A 24,286-nucleotide genomic window follows, 5' to 3' on the forward strand; every position below is an offset into this window, starting at 1 on the left:
AATCGTGCCCAAAGAAAAGCAAACGTGAGGTACAAGAGGAAAATAAGAAGATAGTCAAAAGAAAGGAAGCGGAAGTTAGTTTGGAAGAAGGCAAGCTTCACAAATTGGAAGGAAGTGGGCAAAGTGATGAGAAAAAAAGGAAAAAAGCAGAGAGAAAGAAAAAAAGTGTCATTTCAGAAGAGGAAAGAGCAGAAAGAGACAGGTTATTGGAAGAAGTAGAGCAGTTACGTAGTAAAATTAATTTTGAAAAAATGCGGAGGAGGGTGCGGCTCTGTGTAAGAGAAAATTTACCAGGGTTTCTTGAAAGGTATGGTGTGCCAACGTGGTTAACGTGCATTGTAAACTGTGAGTGGGATGGTAATGATTTGCAGGAACATCTAGTGGATATGTTAGGAACTATTGCTGTTAAAAAAGGAATGTTTTTTTGATTTCTTAGGAAAAAAAAGGAAAGAGGAAAACAAAAATTAATTGTACGTTTTCAGTTTTCATTGTGATGATCTAAGTCTTTTTTATTTTGAATTTTATGATTTTTAAGACGTGATCTGAATGAATTAAAAAGATCTGTTCTTATCAGTTTAATATCTGATACGTCCCCTATCTGGGGACCATATATTAAATGGATTTTTAGAACAGGGAGATGGAAATAGAGCTTGCTCTGTCCACTCCACGCATTGACCTGGTATTGCAGTATTTCCAGGACCGGTGCACCCTTCCCTTATGTGTTGACTAAAATCAGATTCCAAAAGTGCTATTTGTGTTTGCTATTGTTTTTGTCTTTCTGATGGGATCTCCCCTTTTAATCCCATTATTTCAACACCTGTTGGACAATGCATTTGTACAGTCATGTGTGATAATGAGCTCATTTATTAAATGCAATTAATTAATACATTGCCACCTCTTGTTGTGTGTGTGTGTGTGTGTGTGTGTGTGTGTGTGTGTCTTCTGTGTTTCTGTGTTTCCGGCATTTCACATTGGAACAGCTCATTCACCTTCCTTGTCTTCTCTCCGCCCTCCCTTTTAGGTAGGTTAAAGAGCTGCACCTGAGCCAGCCACTGATTGATTGATGCAGCACCACAGTCAAATAGTGGAGTGGAGTAGGGGGAACAGCAAACAGCCATTAAAGCAGCCCGCCCGCCACAATGGACCTACCTGTGTACACTAGATGGATGTGATGGAATGTACTGTCGTCCCTACATTTCCAAGAAGAAGTAAGAATTGCAGTTGCAACAAACCCTTGCTTGCCTACAAAGAGAGCAGCAATTTGGATTTGTTACTATGTTACCTGGAAGAATAACAAACTGTGCAAGGATGGAGGTTGTAGGAGCAAAGAGAAGTTGTCTGTAAAGTTGGTGGATGCCTATTTTCCATTTTGCAGTCCCTTGTCTCCCTCTTGTGGCCTCCTGGAGGCAAATAAATGTGCAAAAAAAAGACAGCCTGGCGGCCGGCTGTTGCAGTGTTGCCCTCTCAGGCAACACTGAGTGACTGACTGAGCCGCACCGTCTTATATAAAGTTCAGACGGAACTTTGCACGTGTCATAGTGGAGCCCTCAGGATTCCAGAGCCAGCTTTCTGACATCATAATGGGGCCTGCCTCAGAGATAGATAAAAGCCTGGGCCCAGGCAGTGTTGGTCAGTGCTGCTCAGCAGGCAGCACTGGACTGGACTGGACTGGATTACAGCTGATACAAGGTGTGAAGGAACAAGGGGTGGCTGTGGGCATGCACTTGCTGCCGCTGCCAGTGTTTATCTGCATGGCAGGAGGGCATTTGGGCGTTGCCAGGAAGGCGTTTTTATGTAGATTCCTCCTCTTTCAGCACTGCATTGTGGTGCAAGCAAAAGAAGCAAATCCTGTGTAGCTTCCTCTCCGGCCTTTATTCACCTCCCTCCCGCTTAGTAGCTGTAAATGTGTGTGAGCCTGCAGGGCCCCATGGAATTGCCTAGGAGTAGGCTGAATCAATCGCTGCAAGGGGTGAACAGCAGTATGGGACAGGCTCGGGCAAGGCAAGGGCCGCTCGGGTTATCGCTTCTCGGCCTTTTGGCTAAGATCAAGTGTAGTATCTGTTCTTATCAGTTTAATATCTGATACGTCCCCTATCTGGGGACCATATATTAAATGGATTTTTAGAACAGGGAGATGGAAATAGAGCTTGCTCTGTCCACTCCACGCATTGACCTGGTATTGCAGTATTTCCAGGACCGGTGCACCCTTCCCTTATGTGTTGACTAAAATCAGATTCCAAAAGTGCTATTTGTGTTTGCTATTGTTTTTGTCTTTCTGATGGGATCTCCCCTTTTAATCCCATTATTTCAACACCTGTTGGACAATGCATTTGTACAGTCATGTGTGATAATGAGCTCATTTATTAAATGCAATTAATTAATACATTGCCACCTCTTGTTGTGTGTGTGTGTGTGTGTGTGTGTGTGTGTGTGTGTCTTCTGTGTTTCTGTGTTTCCGGCATTTCACATTGGAACAGCTCATTCACCTTCCTTGTCTTCTCTCCGCCCTCCCTTTTAGGTAGGTTAAAGAGCTGCACCTGAGCCAGCCACTGATTGATTGATGCAGCACCACAGTCAAATAGTGGAGTGGAGTAGGGGGAACAGCAAACAGCCATTAAAGCAGCCCGCCCGCCACAATGGACCTACCTGTGTACACTAGATGGATGTGATGGAATGTACTGTCGTCCCTACATTTCCAAGAAGAAGTAAGAATTGCAGTTGCAACAAACCCTTGCTTGCCTACAAAGAGAGCAGCAATTTGGATTTGTTACTATGTTACCTGGAAGAATAACAAACTGTGCAAGGATGGAGGTTGTAGGAGCAAAGAGAAGTTGTCTGTAAAGTTGGTGGATGCCTATTTTCCATTTTGCAGTCCCTTGTCTCCCTCTTGTGGCCTCCTGGAGGCAAATAAATGTGCAAAAAAAAGACAGCCTGGCGGCCGGCTGTTGCAGTGTTGCCCTCTCAGGCAACACTGAGTGACTGACTGAGCCGCACCGTCTTATATAAAGTTCAGACGGAACTTTGCACGTGTCATAGTGGAGCCCTCAGGATTCCAGAGCCAGCTTTCTGACATCATAATGGGGCCTGCCTCAGAGATAGATAAAAGCCTGGGCCCAGGCAGTGTTGGTCAGTGCTGCTCAGCAGGCAGCACTGGACTGGACTGGACTGGATTACAGCTGATACAAGGTGTGAAGGAACAAGGGGTGGCTGTGGGCATGCACTTGCTGCCGCTGCCAGTGTTTATCTGCATGGCAGGAGGGCATTTGGGCGTTGCCAGGAAGGCGTTTTTATGTAGATTCCTCCTCTTTCAGCACTGCATTGTGGTGCAAGCAAAAGAAGCAAATCCTGTGTAGCTTCCTCTCCGGCCTTTATTCACCTCCCTCCCGCTTAGTAGCTGTAAATGTGTGTGAGCCTGCAGGGCCCCATGGAATTGCCTAGGAGTAGGCTGAATCAATCGCTGCAAGGGGTGAACAGCAGTATGGGACAGGCTCGGGCAAGGCAAGGGCCGCTCGGGTTATCGCTTCTCGGCCTTTTGGCTAAGATCAAGTGTAGTATCTGTTCTTATCAGTTTAATATCTGATACGTCCCCTATCTGGGGACCATATATTAAATGGATTTTTAGAACAGGGAGATGGAAATAGAGCTTGCTCTGTCCACTCCACGCATTGACCTGGTATTGCAGTATTTCCAGGACCGGTGCACCCTTCCCTTATGTGTTGACTAAAATCAGATTCCAAAAGTGCTATTTGTGTTTGCTATTGTTTTTGTCTTTCTGATGGGATCTCCCCTTTTAATCCCATTATTTCAACACCTGTTGGACAATGCATTTGTACAGTCATGTGTGATAATGAGCTCATTTATTAAATGCAATTAATTAATACATTGCCACCTCTTGTTGTGTGTGTGTGTGTGTGTGTGTGTGTGTGTGTGTGTCTTCTGTGTTTCTGTGTTTCCGGCATTTCACATTGGAACAGCTCATTCACCTTCCTTGTCTTCTCTCCGCCCTCCCTTTTAGGTAGGTTAAAGAGCTGCACCTGAGCCAGCCACTGATTGATTGATGCAGCACCACAGTCAAATAGTGGAGTGGAGTAGGGGGAACAGCAAACAGCCATTAAAGCAGCCCGCCCGCCACAATGGACCTACCTGTGTACACTAGATGGATGTGATGGAATGTACTGTCGTCCCTACATTTCCAAGAAGAAGTAAGAATTGCAGTTGCAACAAACCCTTGCTTGCCTACAAAGAGAGCAGCAATTTGGATTTGTTACTATGTTACCTGGAAGAATAACAAACTGTGCAAGGATGGAGGTTGTAGGAGCAAAGAGAAGTTGTCTGTAAAGTTGGTGGATGCCTATTTTCCATTTTGCAGTCCCTTGTCTCCCTCTTGTGGCCTCCTGGAGGCAAATAAATGTGCAAAAAAAAGACAGCCTGGCGGCCGGCTGTTGCAGTGTTGCCCTCTCAGGCAACACTGAGTGACTGACTGAGCCGCACCGTCTTATATAAAGTTCAGACGGAACTTTGCACGTGTCATAGTGGAGCCCTCAGGATTCCAGAGCCAGCTTTCTGACATCATAATGGGGCCTGCCTCAGAGATAGATAAAAGCCTGGGCCCAGGCAGTGTTGGTCAGTGCTGCTCAGCAGGCAGCACTGGACTGGACTGGACTGGATTACAGCTGATACAAGGTGTGAAGGAACAAGGGGTGGCTGTGGGCATGCACTTGCTGCCGCTGCCAGTGTTTATCTGCATGGCAGGAGGGCATTTGGGCGTTGCCAGGAAGGCGTTTTTATGTAGATTCCTCCTCTTTCAGCACTGCATTGTGGTGCAAGCAAAAGAAGCAAATCCTGTGTAGCTTCCTCTCCGGCCTTTATTCACCTCCCTCCCGCTTAGTAGCTGTAAATGTGTGTGAGCCTGCAGGGCCCCATGGAATTGCCTAGGAGTAGGCTGAATCAATCGCTGCAAGGGGTGAACAGCAGTATGGGACAGGCTCGGGCAAGGCAAGGGCCGCTCGGGTTATCGCTTCTCGGCCTTTTGGCTAAGATCAAGTGTAGTATCTGTTCTTATCAGTTTAATATCTGATACGTCCCCTATCTGGGGACCATATATTAAATGGATTTTTAGAACAGGGAGATGGAAATAGAGCTTGCTCTGTCCACTCCACGCATTGACCTGGTATTGCAGTATTTCCAGGACCGGTGCACCCTTCCCTTATGTGTTGACTAAAATCAGATTCCAAAAGTGCTATTTGTGTTTGCTATTGTTTTTGTCTTTCTGATGGGATCTCCCCTTTTAATCCCATTATTTCAACACCTGTTGGACAATGCATTTGTACAGTCATGTGTGATAATGAGCTCATTTATTAAATGCAATTAATTAATACATTGCCACCTCTTGTTGTGTGTGTGTGTGTGTGTGTGTGTGTGTGTGTGTGTCTTCTGTGTTTCTGTGTTTCCGGCATTTCACATTGGAACAGCTCATTCACCTTCCTTGTCTTCTCTCCGCCCTCCCTTTTAGGTAGGTTAAAGAGCTGCACCTGAGCCAGCCACTGATTGATTGATGCAGCACCACAGTCAAATAGTGGAGTGGAGTAGGGGGAACAGCAAACAGCCATTAAAGCAGCCCGCCCGCCACAATGGACCTACCTGTGTACACTAGATGGATGTGATGGAATGTACTGTCGTCCCTACATTTCCAAGAAGAAGTAAGAATTGCAGTTGCAACAAACCCTTGCTTGCCTACAAAGAGAGCAGCAATTTGGATTTGTTACTATGTTACCTGGAAGAATAACAAACTGTGCAAGGATGGAGGTTGTAGGAGCAAAGAGAAGTTGTCTGTAAAGTTGGTGGATGCCTATTTTCCATTTTGCAGTCCCTTGTCTCCCTCTTGTGGCCTCCTGGAGGCAAATAAATGTGCAAAAAAAAGACAGCCTGGCGGCCGGCTGTTGCAGTGTTGCCCTCTCAGGCAACACTGAGTGACTGACTGAGCCGCACCGTCTTATATAAAGTTCAGACGGAACTTTGCACGTGTCATAGTGGAGCCCTCAGGATTCCAGAGCCAGCTTTCTGACATCATAATGGGGCCTGCCTCAGAGATAGATAAAAGCCTGGGCCCAGGCAGTGTTGGTCAGTGCTGCTCAGCAGGCAGCACTGGACTGGACTGGACTGGATTACAGCTGATACAAGGTGTGAAGGAACAAGGGGTGGCTGTGGGCATGCACTTGCTGCCGCTGCCAGTGTTTATCTGCATGGCAGGAGGGCATTTGGGCGTTGCCAGGAAGGCGTTTTTATGTAGATTCCTCCTCTTTCAGCACTGCATTGTGGTGCAAGCAAAAGAAGCAAATCCTGTGTAGCTTCCTCTCCGGCCTTTATTCACCTCCCTCCCGCTTAGTAGCTGTAAATGTGTGTGAGCCTGCAGGGCCCCATGGAATTGCCTAGGAGTAGGCTGAATCAATCGCTGCAAGGGGTGAACAGCAGTATGGGACAGGCTCGGGCAAGGCAAGGGCCGCTCGGGTTATCGCTTCTCGGCCTTTTGGCTAAGATCAAGTGTAGTACTTTAGGGTATTGCCTTGTTTCTTGGTCAGGAGGTGCCCTGGTACCCTTTTCCTTGGCCTGGGGGGATCGTTTCTCTTAGGAGAGACTTCACCCCTCTGCTGCTATTGGGGAGGAGGATTAGTCCAGGGCAACGGGGAGCGATCACCTGCCTGGTACTTCGGTACTGAAGGTATTCTTTGGAGATTGCTGGAATTCGTTTGGAGCAGGATGGAGGAAATTCCCGAATATATGCGTACCAGGAATGCTGTCCGGTTTTTCGTGGAGGAATCTGAGCGACAAAGGAAGGATCTGGAGTTCATCACAAAGGTTCTTTTGTTGGATTTCTTTCAGCTGGAGAGATCATGCATTTTGGCGGTGATGGACTATCCGAGGAGAGGGTGCTTTGACGTTACCTTCGCCACAGAAGAAATTTATGCTGTCTTTTTAGAACGCTTGAAGGAAGGTAAAAGGGACCCAAGACTTGTGGGTGTGAAGGTAACACCACATTTTGTGCCAAACAAAAAGTTGGTGGTTGTAAAAATGTTTTCGCCTTACGTGGATGAAGAGGACATTAAGTTATTTCTCAATAAGTTTTGTGAGGAGGTGGTGGGAAAGGGGAAAGTGTTTAACCCTTTTGGATTTTGGACTGGGAAGTGGAAATTTCTTTGTAAATTTGTGAGAATTGGTGAATCTAGAAACCTATTGTTTCCTCCAGCGCGGTTCAAGATTGGAAGTGCGTGTGGAAATTTATTTTTTCTTGGAATGGATATGTTTTGTTTGAATTGTAAAGAGTATGGTCATGAGAGAGAAGCCTGTGAGAAAGTAATGTGTACAAAATGTCTGCAAGAGGGACATAAGTATAATGAATGTCAGAAAGGGAAAGTATGTAATATGTGTGGAGAGGAGGGGCACATATTCAAATCGTGCCCAAAGAAAAGCAAACGTGAGGTACAAGAGGAAAATAAGAAGATAGTCAAAAGAAAGGAAGCGGAAGTTAGTTTGGAAGAAGGCAAGCTTCACAAATTGGAAGGAAGTGGGCAAAGTGATGAGAAAAAAAGGAAAAAAGCAGAGAGAAAGAAAAAAAGTGTCATTTCAGAAGAGGAAAGAGCAGAAAGAGACAGGTTATTGGAAGAAGTAGAGCAGTTACGTAGTAAAATTAATTTTGAAAAAATGCGGAGGAGGGTGCGGCTCTGTGTAAGAGAAAATTTACCAGGGTTTCTTGAAAGGTATGGTGTGCCAACGTGGTTAACGTGCATTGTAAACTGTGAGTGGGATGGTAATGATTTGCAGGAACATCTAGTGGATATGTTAGGAACTATTGCTGTTAAAAAAGGAATGTTTTTTTGATTTCTTAGGAAAAAAAAGGAAAGAGGAAAACAAAAATTAATTGTACGTTTTCAGTTTTCATTGTGATGATCTAAGTCTTTTTTATTTTGAATTTTATGATTTTTAAGACGTGATCTGAATGAATTAAAAAGATCTGTTCTTATCAGTTTAATATCTGATACGTCCCCTATCTGGGGACCATATATTAAATGGATTTTTAGAACAGGGAGATGGAAATAGAGCTTGCTCTGTCCACTCCACGCATTGACCTGGTATTGCAGTATTTCCAGGACCGGTGCACCCTTCCCTTATGTGTTGACTAAAATCAGATTCCAAAAGTGCTATTTGTGTTTGCTATTGTTTTTGTCTTTCTGATGGGATCTCCCCTTTTAATCCCATTATTTCAACACCTGTTGGACAATGCATTTGTACAGTCATGTGTGATAATGAGCTCATTTATTAAATGCAATTAATTAATACATTGCCACCTCTTGTTGTGTGTGTGTGTGTGTGTGTGTGTGTGTGTGTGTGTCTTCTGTGTTTCTGTGTTTCCGGCATTTCACATTGGAACAGCTCATTCACCTTCCTTGTCTTCTCTCCGCCCTCCCTTTTAGGTAGGTTAAAGAGCTGCACCTGAGCCAGCCACTGATTGATTGATGCAGCACCACAGTCAAATAGTGGAGTGGAGTAGGGGGAACAGCAAACAGCCATTAAAGCAGCCCGCCCGCCACAATGGACCTACCTGTGTACACTAGATGGATGTGATGGAATGTACTGTCGTCCCTACATTTCCAAGAAGAAGTAAGAATTGCAGTTGCAACAAACCCTTGCTTGCCTACAAAGAGAGCAGCAATTTGGATTTGTTACTATGTTACCTGGAAGAATAACAAACTGTGCAAGGATGGAGGTTGTAGGAGCAAAGAGAAGTTGTCTGTAAAGTTGGTGGATGCCTATTTTCCATTTTGCAGTCCCTTGTCTCCCTCTTGTGGCCTCCTGGAGGCAAATAAATGTGCAAAAAAAAGACAGCCTGGCGGCCGGCTGTTGCAGTGTTGCCCTCTCAGGCAACACTGAGTGACTGACTGAGCCGCACCGTCTTATATAAAGTTCAGACGGAACTTTGCACGTGTCATAGTGGAGCCCTCAGGATTCCAGAGCCAGCTTTCTGACATCATAATGGGGCCTGCCTCAGAGATAGATAAAAGCCTGGGCCCAGGCAGTGTTGGTCAGTGCTGCTCAGCAGGCAGCACTGGACTGGACTGGACTGGATTACAGCTGATACAAGGTGTGAAGGAACAAGGGGTGGCTGTGGGCATGCACTTGCTGCCGCTGCCAGTGTTTATCTGCATGGCAGGAGGGCATTTGGGCGTTGCCAGGAAGGCGTTTTTATGTAGATTCCTCCTCTTTCAGCACTGCATTGTGGTGCAAGCAAAAGAAGCAAATCCTGTGTAGCTTCCTCTCCGGCCTTTATTCACCTCCCTCCCGCTTAGTAGCTGTAAATGTGTGTGAGCCTGCAGGGCCCCATGGAATTGCCTAGGAGTAGGCTGAATCAATCGCTGCAAGGGGTGAACAGCAGTATGGGACAGGCTCGGGCAAGGCAAGGGCCGCTCGGGTTATCGCTTCTCGGCCTTTTGGCTAAGATCAAGTGTAGTATCTGTTCTTATCAGTTTAATATCTGATACGTCCCCTATCTGGGGACCATATATTAAATGGATTTTTAGAACAGGGAGATGGAAATAGAGCTTGCTCTGTCCACTCCACGCATTGACCTGGTATTGCAGTATTTCCAGGACCGGTGCACCCTTCCCTTATGTGTTGACTAAAATCAGATTCCAAAAGTGCTATTTGTGTTTGCTATTGTTTTTGTCTTTCTGATGGGATCTCCCCTTTTAATCCCATTATTTCAACACCTGTTGGACAATGCATTTGTACAGTCATGTGTGATAATGAGCTCATTTATTAAATGCAATTAATTAATACATTGCCACCTCTTGTTGTGTGTGTGTGTGTGTGTGTGTGTGTGTGTGTGTGTCTTCTGTGTTTCTGTGTTTCCGGCATTTCACATTGGAACAGCTCATTCACCTTCCTTGTCTTCTCTCCGCCCTCCCTTTTAGGTAGGTTAAAGAGCTGCACCTGAGCCAGCCACTGATTGATTGATGCAGCACCACAGTCAAATAGTGGAGTGGAGTAGGGGGAACAGCAAACAGCCATTAAAGCAGCCCGCCCGCCACAATGGACCTACCTGTGTACACTAGATGGATGTGATGGAATGTACTGTCGTCCCTACATTTCCAAGAAGAAGTAAGAATTGCAGTTGCAACAAACCCTTGCTTGCCTACAAAGAGAGCAGCAATTTGGATTTGTTACTATGTTACCTGGAAGAATAACAAACTGTGCAAGGATGGAGGTTGTAGGAGCAAAGAGAAGTTGTCTGTAAAGTTGGTGGATGCCTATTTTCCATTTTGCAGTCCCTTGTCTCCCTCTTGTGGCCTCCTGGAGGCAAATAAATGTGCAAAAAAAAGACAGCCTGGCGGCCGGCTGTTGCAGTGTTGCCCTCTCAGGCAACACTGAGTGACTGACTGAGCCGCACCGTCTTATATAAAGTTCAGACGGAACTTTGCACGTGTCATAGTGGAGCCCTCAGGATTCCAGAGCCAGCTTTCTGACATCATAATGGGGCCTGCCTCAGAGATAGATAAAAGCCTGGGCCCAGGCAGTGTTGGTCAGTGCTGCTCAGCAGGCAGCACTGGACTGGACTGGACTGGATTACAGCTGATACAAGGTGTGAAGGAACAAGGGGTGGCTGTGGGCATGCACTTGCTGCCGCTGCCAGTGTTTATCTGCATGGCAGGAGGGCATTTGGGCGTTGCCAGGAAGGCGTTTTTATGTAGATTCCTCCTCTTTCAGCACTGCATTGTGGTGCAAGCAAAAGAAGCAAATCCTGTGTAGCTTCCTCTCCGGCCTTTATTCACCTCCCTCCCGCTTAGTAGCTGTAAATGTGTGTGAGCCTGCAGGGCCCCATGGAATTGCCTAGGAGTAGGCTGAATCAATCGCTGCAAGGGGTGAACAGCAGTATGGGACAGGCTCGGGCAAGGCAAGGGCCGCTCGGGTTATCGCTTCTCGGCCTTTTGGCTAAGATCAAGTGTAGTATCTGTTCTTATCAGTTTAATATCTGATACGTCCCCTATCTGGGGACCATATATTAAATGGATTTTTAGAACAGGGAGATGGAAATAGAGCTTGCTCTGTCCACTCCACGCATTGACCTGGTATTGCAGTATTTCCAGGACCGGTGCACCCTTCCCTTATGTGTTGACTAAAATCAGATTCCAAAAGTGCTATTTGTGTTTGCTATTGTTTTTGTCTTTCTGATGGGATCTCCCCTTTTAATCCCATTATTTCAACACCTGTTGGACAATGCATTTGTACAGTCATGTGTGATAATGAGCTCATTTATTAAATGCAATTAATTAATACATTGCCACCTCTTGTTGTGTGTGTGTGTGTGTGTGTGTGTGTGTGTGTGTGTCTTCTGTGTTTCTGTGTTTCCGGCATTTCACATTGGAACAGCTCATTCACCTTCCTTGTCTTCTCTCCGCCCTCCCTTTTAGGTAGGTTAAAGAGCTGCACCTGAGCCAGCCACTGATTGATTGATGCAGCACCACAGTCAAATAGTGGAGTGGAGTAGGGGGAACAGCAAACAGCCATTAAAGCAGCCCGCCCGCCACAATGGACCTACCTGTGTACACTAGATGGATGTGATGGAATGTACTGTCGTCCCTACATTTCCAAGAAGAAGTAAGAATTGCAGTTGCAACAAACCCTTGCTTGCCTACAAAGAGAGCAGCAATTTGGATTTGTTACTATGTTACCTGGAAGAATAACAAACTGTGCAAGGATGGAGGTTGTAGGAGCAAAGAGAAGTTGTCTGTAAAGTTGGTGGATGCCTATTTTCCATTTTGCAGTCCCTTGTCTCCCTCTTGTGGCCTCCTGGAGGCAAATAAATGTGCAAAAAAAAGACAGCCTGGCGGCCGGCTGTTGCAGTGTTGCCCTCTCAGGCAACACTGAGTGACTGACTGAGCCGCACCGTCTTATATAAAGTTCAGACGGAACTTTGCACGTGTCATAGTGGAGCCCTCAGGATTCCAGAGCCAGCTTTCTGACATCATAATGGGGCCTGCCTCAGAGATAGATAAAAGCCTGGGCCCAGGCAGTGTTGGTCAGTGCTGCTCAGCAGGCAGCACTGGACTGGACTGGACTGGATTACAGCTGATACAAGGTGTGAAGGAACAAGGGGTGGCTGTGGGCATGCACTTGCTGCCGCTGCCAGTGTTTATCTGCATGGCAGGAGGGCATTTGGGCGTTGCCAGGAAGGCGTTTTTATGTAGATTCCTCCTCTTTCAGCACTGCATTGTGGTGCAAGCAAAAGAAGCAAATCCTGTGTAGCTTCCTCTCCGGCCTTTATTCACCTCCCTCCCGCTTAGTAGCTGTAAATGTGTGTGAGCCTGCAGGGCCCCATGGAATTGCCTAGGAGTAGGCTGAATCAATCGCTGCAAGGGGTGAACAGCAGTATGGGACAGGCTCGGGCAAGGCAAGGGCCGCTCGGGTTATCGCTTCTCGGCCTTTTGGCTAAGATCAAGTGTAGTACTTTAGGGTATTGCCTTGTTTCTTGGTCAGGAGGTGCCCTGGTACCCTTTTCCTTGGCCTGGGGGGATCGTTTCTCTTAGGAGAGACTTCACCCCTCTGCTGCTATTGGGGAGGAGGATTAGTCCAGGGCAACGGGGAGCGATCACCTGCCTGGTACTTCGGTACTGAAGGTATTCTTTGGAGATTGCTGGAATTCGTTTGGAGCAGGATGGAGGAAATTCCCGAATATATGCGTACCAGGAATGCTGTCCGGTTTTTCGTGGAGGAATCTGAGCGACAAAGGAAGGATCTGGAGTTCATCACAAAGGTTCTTTTGTTGGATTTCTTTCAGCTGGAGAGATCATGCATTTTGGCGGTGATGGACTATCCGAGGAGAGGGTGCTTTGACGTTACCTTCGCCACAGAAGAAATTTATGCTGTCTTTTTAGAACGCTTGAAGGAAGGTAAAAGGGACCCAAGACTTGTGGGTGTGAAGGTAACACCACATTTTGTGCCAAACAAAAAGTTGGTGGTTGTAAAAATGTTTTCGCCTTACGTGGATGAAGAGGACATTAAGTTATTTCTCAATAAGTTTTGTGAGGAGGTGGTGGGAAAGGGGAAAGTGTTTAACCCTTTTGGATTTTGGACTGGGAAGTGGAAATTTCTTTGTAAATTTGTGAGAATTGGTGAATCTAGAAACCTATTGTTTCCTCCAGCGCGGTTCAAGATTGGAAGTGCGTGTGGAAATTTATTTTTTCTTGGAATGGATATGTTTTGTTTGAATTGTAAAGAGTATGGTCATGAGAGAGAAGCCTGTGAGAAAGTAATGTGTACAAAATGTCTGCAAGAGGGACATAAGTATAATGAATGTCAGAAAGGGAAAGTATGTAATATGTGTGGAGAGGAGGGGCACATATTCAAATCGTGCCCAAAGAAAAGCAAACGTGAGGTACAAGAGGAAAATAAGAAGATAGTCAAAAGAAAGGAAGCGGAAGTTAGTTTGGAAGAAGGCAAGCTTCACAAATTGGAAGGAAGTGGGCAAAGTGATGAGAAAAAAAGGAAAAAAGCAGAGAGAAAGAAAAAAAGTGTCATTTCAGAAGAGGAAAGAGCAGAAAGAGACAGGTTATTGGAAGAAGTAGAGCAGTTACGTAGTAAAATTAATTTTGAAAAAATGCGGAGGAGGGTGCGGCTCTGTGTAAGAGAAAATTTACCAGGGTTTCTTGAAAGGTATGGTGTGCCAACGTGGTTAACGTGCATTGTAAACTGTGAGTGGGATGGTAATGATTTGCAGGAACATCTAGTGGATATGTTAGGAACTATTGCTGTTAAAAAAGGAATGTTTTTTTGATTTCTTAGGAAAAAAAAGGAAAGAGGAAAACAAAAATTAATTGTACGTTTTCAGTTTTCATTGTGATGATCTAAGTCTTTTTTATTTTGAATTTTATGATTTTTAAGACGTGATCTGAATGAATTAAAAAGATCTGTTCTTATCAGTTTAATATCTGATACGTCCCCTATCTGGGGACCATATATTAAATGGATTTTTAGAACAGGGAGATGGAAATAGAGCTTGCTCTGTCCACTCCACGCATTGACCTGGTATTGCAGTATTTCCAGGACCGGTGCACCCTTCCCTTATGTGTTGACTAAAATCAGATTCCAAAAGTGCTATTTGTGTTTGCTATTGTTTTTGTCTTTCTGATGGGATCTCCCCTTTTAATCCCATTATTTCAACACCTGTTGGACAATGCATTTGTACAGTCATGTGTGATAATGAGCTCATTTATTAAATGCAATTAATTAATACATTGCCACCTCTTGTTGTGTGTGTGTGTGTGTGTGTGTGTGTGTGTGTGTGTCTTCTGTGTTTCTGTGTTTCCGGCATTTCACATTGGAACAGCTCATTCACCTTCCTTGTCTTCTCTCCGCCCTCCCTTTTAGGTAGGTTAAAGAGCTGCACCTGAGCCAGCCACTGATTGATTGATGCAGCACCACAGTCAAATAGTGGAGTGGAGTAGGGGGAACAGCAAACAGCCATTAAAGCAGCCCGCCCGCCACAATGGACCTACCTGTGTACACTAGATGGATGTGATGGAATGTACTGTCGTCCCTACATTTCCAAGAAGAAGTAAGAATTGCAGTTGCAACAAACCCTTGCTTGCCTACAAAGAGAGCAGCAATTTGGATTTGTTACTATGTTACCTGGAAGAATAACAAACTGTGCAAGGATGGAGGTTGTAGGAGCAAAGAGAAGTTGTCTGTAAAGTTGGTGGATGCCTATTTTCCATTTTGCAGTCCCTTGTCTCCCTCTTGTGGCCTCCTGGAGGCAAATAAATGTGCAAAAAAAAGACAGCCTGGCGGCCGGCTGTTGCAGTGTTGCCCTCTCAGGCAACACTGAGTGACTGACTGAGCCGCACCGTCTTATATAAAGTTCAGACGGAACTTTGCACGTGTCATAGTGGAGCCCTCAGGATTCCAGAGCCAGCTTTCTGACATCATAATGGGGCCTGCCTCAGAGATAGATAAAAGCCTGGGCCCAGGCAGTGTTGGTCAGTGCTGCTCAGCAGGCAGCACTGGACTGGACTGGACTGGATTACAGCTGATACAAGGTGTGAAGGAACAAGGGGTGGCTGTGGGCATGCACTTGCTGCCGCTGCCAGTGTTTATCTGCATGGCAGGAGGGCATTTGGGCGTTGCCAGGAAGGCGTTTTTATGTAGATTCCTCCTCTTTCAGCACTGCATTGTGGTGCAAGCAAAAGAAGCAAATCCTGTGTAGCTTCCTCTCCGGCCTTTATTCACCTCCCTCCCGCTTAGTAGCTGTAAATGTGTGTGAGCCTGCAGGGCCCCATGGAATTGCCTAGGAGTAGGCTGAATCAATCGCTGCAAGGGGTGAACAGCAGTATGGGACAGGCTCGGGCAAGGCAAGGGCCGCTCGGGTTATCGCTTCTCGGCCTTTTGGCTAAGATCAAGTGTAGTATCTGTTCTTATCAGTTTAATATCTGATACGTCCCCTATCTGGGGACCATATATTAAATGGATTTTTAGAACAGGGAGATGGAAATAGAGCTTGCTCTGTCCACTCCACGCATTGACCTGGTATTGCAGTATTTCCAGGACCGGTGCACCCTTCCCTTATGTGTTGACTAAAATCAGATTCCAAAAGTGCTATTTGTGTTTGCTATTGTTTTTGTCTTTCTGATGGGATCTCCCCTTTTAATCCCATTATTTCAACACCTGTTGGACAATGCATTTGTACAGTCATGTGTGATAATGAGCTCATTTATTAAATGCAATTAATTAATACATTGCCACCTCTTGTTGTGTGTGTGTGTGTGTGTGTGTGTGTGTGTGTGTGTCTTCTGTGTTTCTGTGTTTCCGGCATTTCACATTGGAACAGCTCATTCACCTTCCTTGTCTTCTCTCCGCCCTCCCTTTTAGGTAGGTTAAAGAGCTGCACCTGAGCCAGCCACTGATTGATTGATGCAGCACCACAGTCAAATAGTGGAGTGGAGTAGGGGGAACAGCAAACAGCCATTAAAGCAGCCCGCCCGCCACAATGGACCTACCTGTGTACACTAGATGGATGTGATGGAATGTACTGTCGTCCCTACATTTCCAAGAAGAAGTAAGAATTGCAGTTGCAACAAACCCTTGCTTGCCTACAAAGAGAGCAGCAATTTGGATTTGTTACTATGTTACCTGGAAGAATAACAAACTGTGCAAGGATGGAGGTTGTAGGAGCAAAGAGAAGTTGTCTGTAAAGTTGGTGGATGCCTATTTTCCATTTTGCAGTCCCTTGTCTCCCTCTTGTGGCCTCCTGGAGGCAAATAAATGTGCAAAAAAAAGACAGCCTGGCGGCCGGCTGTTGCAGTGTTGCCCTCTCAGGCAACACTGAGTGACTGACTGAGCCGCACCGTCTTATATAAAGTTCAGACGGAACTTTGCACGTGTCATAGTGGAGCCCTCAGGATTCCAGAGCCAGCTTTCTGACATCATAATGGGGCCTGCCTCAGAGATAGATAAAAGCCTGGGCCCAGGCAGTGTTGGTCAGTGCTGCTCAGCAGGCAGCACTGGACTGGACTGGACTGGATTACAGCTGATACAAGGTGTGAAGGAACAAGGGGTGGCTGTGGGCATGCACTTGCTGCCGCTGCCAGTGTTTATCTGCATGGCAGGAGGGCATTTGGGCGTTGCCAGGAAGGCGTTTTTATGTAGATTCCTCCTCTTTCAGCACTGCATTGTGGTGCAAGCAAAAGAAGCAAATCCTGTGTAGCTTCCTCTCCGGCCTTTATTCACCTCCCTCCCGCTTAGTAGCTGTAAATGTGTGTGAGCCTGCAGGGCCCCATGGAATTGCCTAGGAGTAGGCTGAATCAATCGCTGCAAGGGGTGAACAGCAGTATGGGACAGGCTCGGGCAAGGCAAGGGCCGCTCGGGTTATCGCTTCTCGGCCTTTTGGCTAAGATCAAGTGTAGTATCTGTTCTTATCAGTTTAATATCTGATACGTCCCCTATCTGGGGACCATATATTAAATGGATTTTTAGAACAGGGAGATGGAAATAGAGCTTGCTCTGTCCACTCCACGCATTGACCTGGTATTGCAGTATTTCCAGGACCGGTGCACCCTTCCCTTATGTGTTGACTAAAATCAGATTCCAAAAGTGCTATTTGTGTTTGCTATTGTTTTTGTCTTTCTGATGGGATCTCCCCTTTTAATCCCATTATTTCAACACCTGTTGGACAATGCATTTGTACAGTCATGTGTGATAATGAGCTCATTTATTAAATGCAATTAATTAATACATTGCCACCTCTTGTTGTGTGTGTGTGTGTGTGTGTGTGTGTGTGTGTGTGTCTTCTGTGTTTCTGTGTTTCCGGCATTTCACATTGGAACAGCTCATTCACCTTCCTTGTCTTCTCTCCGCCCTCCCTTTTAGGTAGGTTAAAGAGCTGCACCTGAGCCAGCCACTGATTGATTGATGCAGCACCACAGTCAAATAGTGGAGTGGAGTAGGGGGAACAGCAAACAGCCATTAAAGCAGCCCGCCCGCCACAATGGACCTACCTGTGTACACTAGATGGATGTGATGGAATGTACTGTCGTCCCTACATTTCCAAGAAGAAGTAAGAATTGCAGTTGCAACAAACCCTTGCTTGCCTACAAAGAGAGCAGCAATTTGGATTTGTTACTATGTTACCTGGAAGAATAACAAACTGTGCAAGGATGGAGGTTGTAGGAGCAAAGAGAAGTTGTCTGTAAAGTTGGTGGATGCCTATTTTCCATTTTGCAGTCCCTTGTCTCCCTCTTGTGGCCTCCTGGAGGCAAATAAATGTGCAAAAAAAAGACAGCCTGGCGGCCGGCTGTTGCAGTGTTGCCCTCTCAGGCAACACTGAGTGACTGACTGAGCCGCACCGTCTTATATAAAGTTCAGACGGAACTTTGCACGTGTCATAGTGGAGCCCTCAGGATTCCAGAGCCAGCTTTCTGACATCATAATGGGGCCTGCCTCAGAGATAGATAAAAGCCTGGGCCCAGGCAGTGTTGGTCAGTGCTGCTCAGCAGGCAGCACTGGACTGGACTGGACTGGATTACAGCTGATACAAGGTGTGAAGGAACAAGGGGTGGCTGTGGGCATGCACTTGCTGCCGCTGCCAGTGTTTATCTGCATGGCAGGAGGGCATTTGGGCGTTGCCAGGAAGGCGTTTTTATGTAGATTCCTCCTCTTTCAGCACTGCATTGTGGTGCAAGCAAAAGAAGCAAATCCTGTGTAGCTTCCTCTCCGGCCTTTATTCACCTCCCTCCCGCTTAGTAGCTGTAAATGTGTGTGAGCCTGCAGGGCCCCATGGAATTGCCTAGGAGTAGGCTGAATCAATCGCTGCAAGGGGTGAACAGCAGTATGGGACAGGCTCGGGCAAGGCAAGGGCCGCTCGGGTTATCGCTTCTCGGCCTTTTGGCTAAGATCAAGTGTAGTATCTGTTCTTATCAGTTTAATATCTGATACGTCCCCTATCTGGGGACCATATATTAAATGGATTTTTAGAACAGGGAGATGGAAATAGAGCTTGCTCTGTCCACTCCACGCATTGACCTGGTATTGCAGTATTTCCAGGACCGGTGCACCCTTCCCTTATGTGTTGACTAAAATCAGATTCCAAAAGTGCTATTTGTGTTTGCTATTGTTTTTGTCTTTCTGATGGGATCTCCCCTTTTAATCCCATTATTTCAACACCTGTTGGACAATGCATTTGTACAGTCATGTGTGATAATGAGCTCATTTATTAAATGCAATTAATTAATACATTGCCACCTCTTGTTGTGTGTGTGTGTGTGTGTGTGTGTGTGTGTGTGTGTCTTCTGTGTTTCTGTGTTTCCGGCATTTCACATTGGAACAGCTCATTCACCTTCCTTGTCTTCTCTCCGCCCTCCCTTTTAGGTAGGTTAAAGAGCTGCACCTGAGCCAGCCACTGATTGATTGATGCAGCACCACAGTCAAATAGTGGAGTGGAGTAGGGGGAACAGCAAACAGCCATTAAAGCAGCCCGCCCGCCACAATGGACCTACCTGTGTACACTAGATGGATGTGATGGAATGTACTGTCGTCCCTACATTTCCAAGAAGAAGTAAGAATTGCAGTTGCAACAAACCCTTGCTTGCCTACAAAGAGAGCAGCAATTTGGATTTGTTACTATGTTACCTGGAAGAATAACAAACTGTGCAAGGATGGAGGTTGTAGGAGCAAAGAGAAGTTGTCTGTAAAGTTGGTGGATGCCTATTTTCCATTTTGCAGTCCCTTGTCTCCCTCTTGTGGCCTCCTGGAGGCAAATAAATGTGCAAAAAAAAGACAGCCTGGCGGCCGGCTGTTGCAGTGTTGCCCTCTCAGGCAACACTGAGTGACTGACTGAGCCGCACCGTCTTATATAAAGTTCAGACGGAACTTTGCACGTGTCATAGTGGAGCCCTCAGGATTCCAGAGCCAGCTTTCTGACATCATAATGGGGCCTGCCTCAGAGATAGATAAAAGCCTGGGCCCAGGCAGTGTTGGTCAGTGCTGCTCAGCAGGCAGCACTGGACTGGACTGGACTGGATTACAGCTGATACAAGGTGTGAAGGAACAAGGGGTGGCTGTGGGCATGCACTTGCTGCCGCTGCCAGTGTTTATCTGCATGGCAGGAGGGCATTTGGGCGTTGCCAGGAAGGCGTTTTTATGTAGATTCCTCCTCTTTCAGCACTGCATTGTGGTGCAAGCAAAAGAAGCAAATCCTGTGTAGCTTCCTCTCCGGCCTTTATTCACCTCCCTCCCGCTTAGTAGCTGTAAATGTGTGTGAGCCTGCAGGGCCCCATGGAATTGCCTAGGAGTAGGCTGAATCAATCGCTGCAAGGGGTGAACAGCAGTATGGGACAGGCTCGGGCAAGGCAAGGGCCGCTCGGGTTATCGCTTCTCGGCCTTTTGGCTAAGATCAAGTGTAGTACTTTAGGGTATTGCCTTGTTTCTTGGTCAGGAGGTGCCCTGGTACCCTTTTCCTTGGCCTGGGGGGATCGTTTCTCTTAGGAGAGACTTCACCCCTCTGCTGCTATTGGGGAGGAGGATTAGTCCAGGGCAACGGGGAGCGATCACCTGCCTGGTACTTCGGTACTGAAGGTATTCTTTGGAGATTGCTGGAATTCGTTTGGAGCAGGATGGAGGAAATTCCCGAATATATGCGTACCAGGAATGCTGTCCGGTTTTTCGTGGAGGAATCTGAGCGACAAAGGAAGGATCTGGAGTTCATCACAAAGGTTCTTTTGTTGGATTTCTTTCAGCTGGAGAGATCATGCATTTTGGCGGTGATGGACTATCCGAGGAGAGGGTGCTTTGACGTTACCTTCGCCACAGAAGAAATTTATGCTGTCTTTTTAGAACGCTTGAAGGAAGGTAAAAGGGACCCAAGACTTGTGGGTGTGAAGGTAACACCACATTTTGTGCCAAACAAAAAGTTGGTGGTTGTAAAAATGTTTTCGCCTTACGTGGATGAAGAGGACATTAAGTTATTTCTCAATAAGTTTTGTGAGGAGGTGGTGGGAAAGGGGAAAGTGTTTAACCCTTTTGGATTTTGGACTGGGAAGTGGAAATTTCTTTGTAAATTTGTGAGAATTGGTGAATCTAGAAACCTATTGTTTCCTCCAGCGCGGTTCAAGATTGGAAGTGCGTGTGGAAATTTATTTTTTCTTGGAATGGATATGTTTTGTTTGAATTGTAAAGAGTATGGTCATGAGAGAGAAGCCTGTGAGAAAGTAATGTGTACAAAATGTCTGCAAGAGGGACATAAGTATAATGAATGTCAGAAAGGGAAAGTATGTAATATGTGTGGAGAGGAGGGGCACATATTCAAATCGTGCCCAAAGAAAAGCAAACGTGAGGTACAAGAGGAAAATAAGAAGATAGTCAAAAGAAAGGAAGCGGAAGTTAGTTTGGAAGAAGGCAAGCTTCACAAATTGGAAGGAAGTGGGCAAAGTGATGAGAAAAAAAGGAAAAAAGCAGAGAGAAAGAAAAAAAGTGTCATTTCAGAAGAGGAAAGAGCAGAAAGAGACAGGTTATTGGAAGAAGTAGAGCAGTTACGTAGTAAAATTAATTTTGAAAAAATGCGGAGGAGGGTGCGGCTCTGTGTAAGAGAAAATTTACCAGGGTTTCTTGAAAGGTATGGTGTGCCAACGTGGTTAACGTGCATTGTAAACTGTGAGTGGGATGGTAATGATTTGCAGGAACATCTAGTGGATATGTTAGGAACTATTGCTGTTAAAAAAGGAATGTTTTTTTGATTTCTTAGGAAAAAAAAGGAAAGAGGAAAACAAAAATTAATTGTACGTTTTCAGTTTTCATTGTGATGATCTAAGTCTTTTTTATTTTGAATTTTATGATTTTTAAGACGTGATCTGAATGAATTAAAAAGATCTGTTCTTATCAGTTTAATATCTGATACGTCCCCTATCTGGGGACCATATATTAAATGGATTTTTAGAACAGGGAGATGGAAATAGAGCTTGCTCTGTCCACTCCACGCATTGACCTGGTATTGCAGTATTTCCAGGACCGGTGCACCCTTCCCTTATGTGTTGACTAAAATCAGATTCCAAAAGTGCTATTTGTGTTTGCTATTGTTTTTGTCTTTCTGATGGGATCTCCCCTTTTAATCCCATTATTTCAACACCTGTTGGACAATGCATTTGTACAGTCATGTGTGATAATGAGCTCATTTATTAAATGCAATTAATTAATACATTGCCACCTCTTGTTGTGTGTGTGTGTGTGTGTGTGTGTGTGTGTGTGTGTCTTCTGTGTTTCTGTGTTTCCGGCATTTCACATTGGAACAGCTCATTCACCTTCCTTGTCTTCTCTCCGCCCTCCCTTTTAGGTAGGTTAAAGAGCTGCACCTGAGCCAGCCACTGATTGATTGATGCAGCACCACAGTCAAATAGTGGAGTGGAGTAGGGGGAACAGCAAACAGCCATTAAAGCAGCCCGCCCGCCACAATGGACCTACCTGTGTACACTAGATGGATGTGATGGAATGTACTGTCGTCCCTACATTTCCAAGAAGAAGTAAGAATTGCAGTTGCAACAAACCCTTGCTTGCCTACAAAGAGAGCAGCAATTTGGATTTGTTACTATGTTACCTGGAAGAATAACAAACTGTGCAAGGATGGAGGTTGTAGGAGCAAAGAGAAGTTGTCTGTAAAGTTGGTGGATGCCTATTTTCCATTTTGCAGTCCCTTGTCTCCCTCTTGTGGCCTCCTGGAGGCAAATAAATGTGCAAAAAAAAGACAGCCTGGCGGCCGGCTGTTGCAGTGTTGCCCTCTCAGGCAACACTGAGTGACTGACTGAGCCGCACCGTCTTATATAAAGTTCAGACGGAACTTTGCACGTGTCATAGTGGAGCCCTCAGGATTCCAGAGCCAGCTTTCTGACATCATAATGGGGCCTGCCTCAGAGATAGATAAAAGCCTGGGCCCAGGCAGTGTTGGTCAGTGCTGCTCAGCAGGCAGCACTGGACTGGACTGGACTGGATTACAGCTGATACAAGGTGTGAAGGAACAAGGGGTGGCTGTGGGCATGCACTTGCTGCCGCTGCCAGTGTTTATCTGCATGGCAGGAGGGCATTTGGGCGTTGCCAGGAAGGCGTTTTTATGTAGATTCCTCCTCTTTCAGCACTGCATTGTGGTGCAAGCAAAAGAAGCAAATCCTGTGTAGCTTCCTCTCCGGCCTTTATTCACCTCCCTCCCGCTTAGTAGCTGTAAATGTGTGTGAGCCTGCAGGGCCCCATGGAATTGCCTAGGAGTAGGCTGAATCAATCGCTGCAAGGGGTGAACAGCAGTATGGGACAGGCTCGGGCAAGGCAAGGGCCGCTCGGGTTATCGCTTCTCGGCCTTTTGGCTAAGATCAAGTGTAGTATCTGTTCTTATCAGTTTAATATCTGATACGTCCCCTATCTGGGGACCATATATTAAATGGATTTTTAGAACAGGGAGATGGAAATAGAGCTTGCTCTGTCCACTCCACGCATTGACCTGGTATTGCAGTATTTCCAGGACCGGTGCACCCTTCCCTTATGTGTTGACTAAAATCAGATTCCAAAAGTGCTATTTGTGTTTGCTATTGTTTTTGTCTTTCTGATGGGATCTCCCCTTTTAATCCCATTATTTCAACACCTGTTGGACAATGCATTTGTACAGTCATGTGTGATAATGAGCTCATTTATTAAATGCAATTAATTAATACATTGCCACCTCTTGTTGTGTGTGTGTGTGTGTGTGTGTGTGTGTGTGTGTGTCTTCTGTGTTTCTGTGTTTCCGGCATTTCACATTGGAACAGCTCATTCACCTTCCTTGTCTTCTCTCCGCCCTCCCTTTTAGGTAGGTTAAAGAGCTGCACCTGAGCCAGCCACTGATTGATTGATGCAGCACCACAGTCAAATAGTGGAGTGGAGTAGGGGGAACAGCAAACAGCCATTAAAGCAGCCCGCCCGCCACAATGGACCTACCTGTGTACACTAGATGGATGTGATGGAATGTACTGTCGTCCCTACATTTCCAAGAAGAAGTAAGAATTGCAGTTGCAACAAACCCTTGCTTGCCTACAAAGAGAGCAGCAATTTGGATTTGTTACTATGTTACCTGGAAGAATAACAAACTGTGCAAGGATGGAGGTTGTAGGAGCAAAGAGAAGTTGTCTGTAAAGTTGGTGGATGCCTATTTTCCATTTTGCAGTCCCTTGTCTCCCTCTTGTGGCCTCCTGGAGGCAAATAAATGTGCAAAAAAAAGACAGCCTGGCGGCCGGCTGTTGCAGTGTTGCCCTCTCAGGCAACACTGAGTGACTGACTGAGCCGCACCGTCTTATATAAAGTTCAGACGGAACTTTGCACGTGTCATAGTGGAGCCCTCAGGATTCCAGAGCCAGCTTTCTGACATCATAATGGGGCCTGCCTCAGAGATAGATAAAAGCCTGGGCCCAGGCAGTGTTGGTCAGTGCTGCTCAGCAGGCAGCACTGGACTGGACTGGACTGGATTACAGCTGATACAAGGTGTGAAGGAACAAGGGGTGGCTGTGGGCATGCACTTGCTGCCGCTGCCAGTGTTTATCTGCATGGCAGGAGGGCATTTGGGCGTTGCCAGGAAGGCGTTTTTATGTAGATTCCTCCTCTTTCAGCACTGCATTGTGGTGCAAGCAAAAGAAGCAAATCCTGTGTAGCTTCCTCTCCGGCCTTTATTCACCTCCCTCCCGCTTAGTAGCTGTAAATGTGTGTGAGCCTGCAGGGCCCCATGGAATTGCCTAGGAGT

The 24,286-nt window shown here is 46.0% G+C and overlaps 13 non-coding genes and 3 pseudogenes across 13 annotated transcripts; all 16 read left to right on the forward strand.

Annotated features, from left to right (window-relative positions):
• Window positions 1-523: 523 nt before the first annotated feature.
• Window positions 524-713, forward strand: LOC142727883 (U2 spliceosomal RNA). Its single transcript, XR_012877330.1, has one exon. It is a non-coding gene; the product is annotated as a U2 spliceosomal RNA (small nuclear RNA).
• Window positions 714-2,019: 1,306 nt separating this feature from the next.
• On the forward strand, window positions 2,020-2,210 carry LOC142727866 (U2 spliceosomal RNA). Its single transcript, XR_012877315.1, has one exon. It is a non-coding gene; the product is annotated as a U2 spliceosomal RNA (small nuclear RNA).
• A 1,306-nt stretch (window positions 2,211-3,516) lies between these two features.
• LOC142727867 (U2 spliceosomal RNA) lies at window positions 3,517-3,707 on the forward strand. Its single transcript, XR_012877316.1, has one exon. It is a non-coding gene; the product is annotated as a U2 spliceosomal RNA (small nuclear RNA).
• Window positions 3,708-5,013: 1,306 nt separating this feature from the next.
• Window positions 5,014-5,204, forward strand: LOC142727868 (U2 spliceosomal RNA). The gene has a single exon (XR_012877317.1). It is a non-coding gene; the product is annotated as a U2 spliceosomal RNA (small nuclear RNA).
• Window positions 5,205-6,510: 1,306 nt separating this feature from the next.
• Window positions 6,511-6,621, forward strand: LOC142727902 (U2 spliceosomal RNA; annotated as a pseudogene).
• A 1,349-nt stretch (window positions 6,622-7,970) lies between these two features.
• On the forward strand, window positions 7,971-8,160 carry LOC142727884 (U2 spliceosomal RNA). Its single transcript, XR_012877331.1, has one exon. It is a non-coding gene; the product is annotated as a U2 spliceosomal RNA (small nuclear RNA).
• Window positions 8,161-9,466: 1,306 nt separating this feature from the next.
• On the forward strand, window positions 9,467-9,657 carry LOC142727869 (U2 spliceosomal RNA). Its single transcript, XR_012877318.1, has one exon. It is a non-coding gene; the product is annotated as a U2 spliceosomal RNA (small nuclear RNA).
• Window positions 9,658-10,963: 1,306 nt separating this feature from the next.
• LOC142727871 (U2 spliceosomal RNA) lies at window positions 10,964-11,154 on the forward strand. Its single transcript, XR_012877319.1, has one exon. It is a non-coding gene; the product is annotated as a U2 spliceosomal RNA (small nuclear RNA).
• Window positions 11,155-12,460: 1,306 nt separating this feature from the next.
• On the forward strand, window positions 12,461-12,571 carry LOC142727904 (U2 spliceosomal RNA; annotated as a pseudogene).
• A 1,349-nt stretch (window positions 12,572-13,920) lies between these two features.
• LOC142727885 (U2 spliceosomal RNA) lies at window positions 13,921-14,110 on the forward strand. The gene has a single exon (XR_012877332.1). It is a non-coding gene; the product is annotated as a U2 spliceosomal RNA (small nuclear RNA).
• A 1,306-nt stretch (window positions 14,111-15,416) lies between these two features.
• On the forward strand, window positions 15,417-15,607 carry LOC142727872 (U2 spliceosomal RNA). The gene has a single exon (XR_012877320.1). It is a non-coding gene; the product is annotated as a U2 spliceosomal RNA (small nuclear RNA).
• A 1,306-nt stretch (window positions 15,608-16,913) lies between these two features.
• Window positions 16,914-17,104, forward strand: LOC142727873 (U2 spliceosomal RNA). Its single transcript, XR_012877321.1, has one exon. It is a non-coding gene; the product is annotated as a U2 spliceosomal RNA (small nuclear RNA).
• Window positions 17,105-18,410: 1,306 nt separating this feature from the next.
• Window positions 18,411-18,601, forward strand: LOC142727875 (U2 spliceosomal RNA). Its single transcript, XR_012877323.1, has one exon. It is a non-coding gene; the product is annotated as a U2 spliceosomal RNA (small nuclear RNA).
• Window positions 18,602-19,907: 1,306 nt separating this feature from the next.
• LOC142727905 (U2 spliceosomal RNA) lies at window positions 19,908-20,018 on the forward strand (annotated as a pseudogene).
• A 1,349-nt stretch (window positions 20,019-21,367) lies between these two features.
• On the forward strand, window positions 21,368-21,557 carry LOC142727887 (U2 spliceosomal RNA). Its single transcript, XR_012877334.1, has one exon. It is a non-coding gene; the product is annotated as a U2 spliceosomal RNA (small nuclear RNA).
• A 1,306-nt stretch (window positions 21,558-22,863) lies between these two features.
• Window positions 22,864-23,054, forward strand: LOC142727876 (U2 spliceosomal RNA). Its single transcript, XR_012877324.1, has one exon. It is a non-coding gene; the product is annotated as a U2 spliceosomal RNA (small nuclear RNA).
• The last annotated feature ends 1,232 nt before the right edge of the window (window positions 23,055-24,286 follow it).

The sequence above is a fragment of the Rhinoderma darwinii genome, unplaced genomic scaffold, assembly GCF_050947455.1.
Source record: "Rhinoderma darwinii isolate aRhiDar2 unplaced genomic scaffold, aRhiDar2.hap1 Scaffold_656, whole genome shotgun sequence".
Classification (NCBI taxonomy): domain Eukaryota; kingdom Metazoa; phylum Chordata; class Amphibia; order Anura; family Rhinodermatidae; genus Rhinoderma; species Rhinoderma darwinii.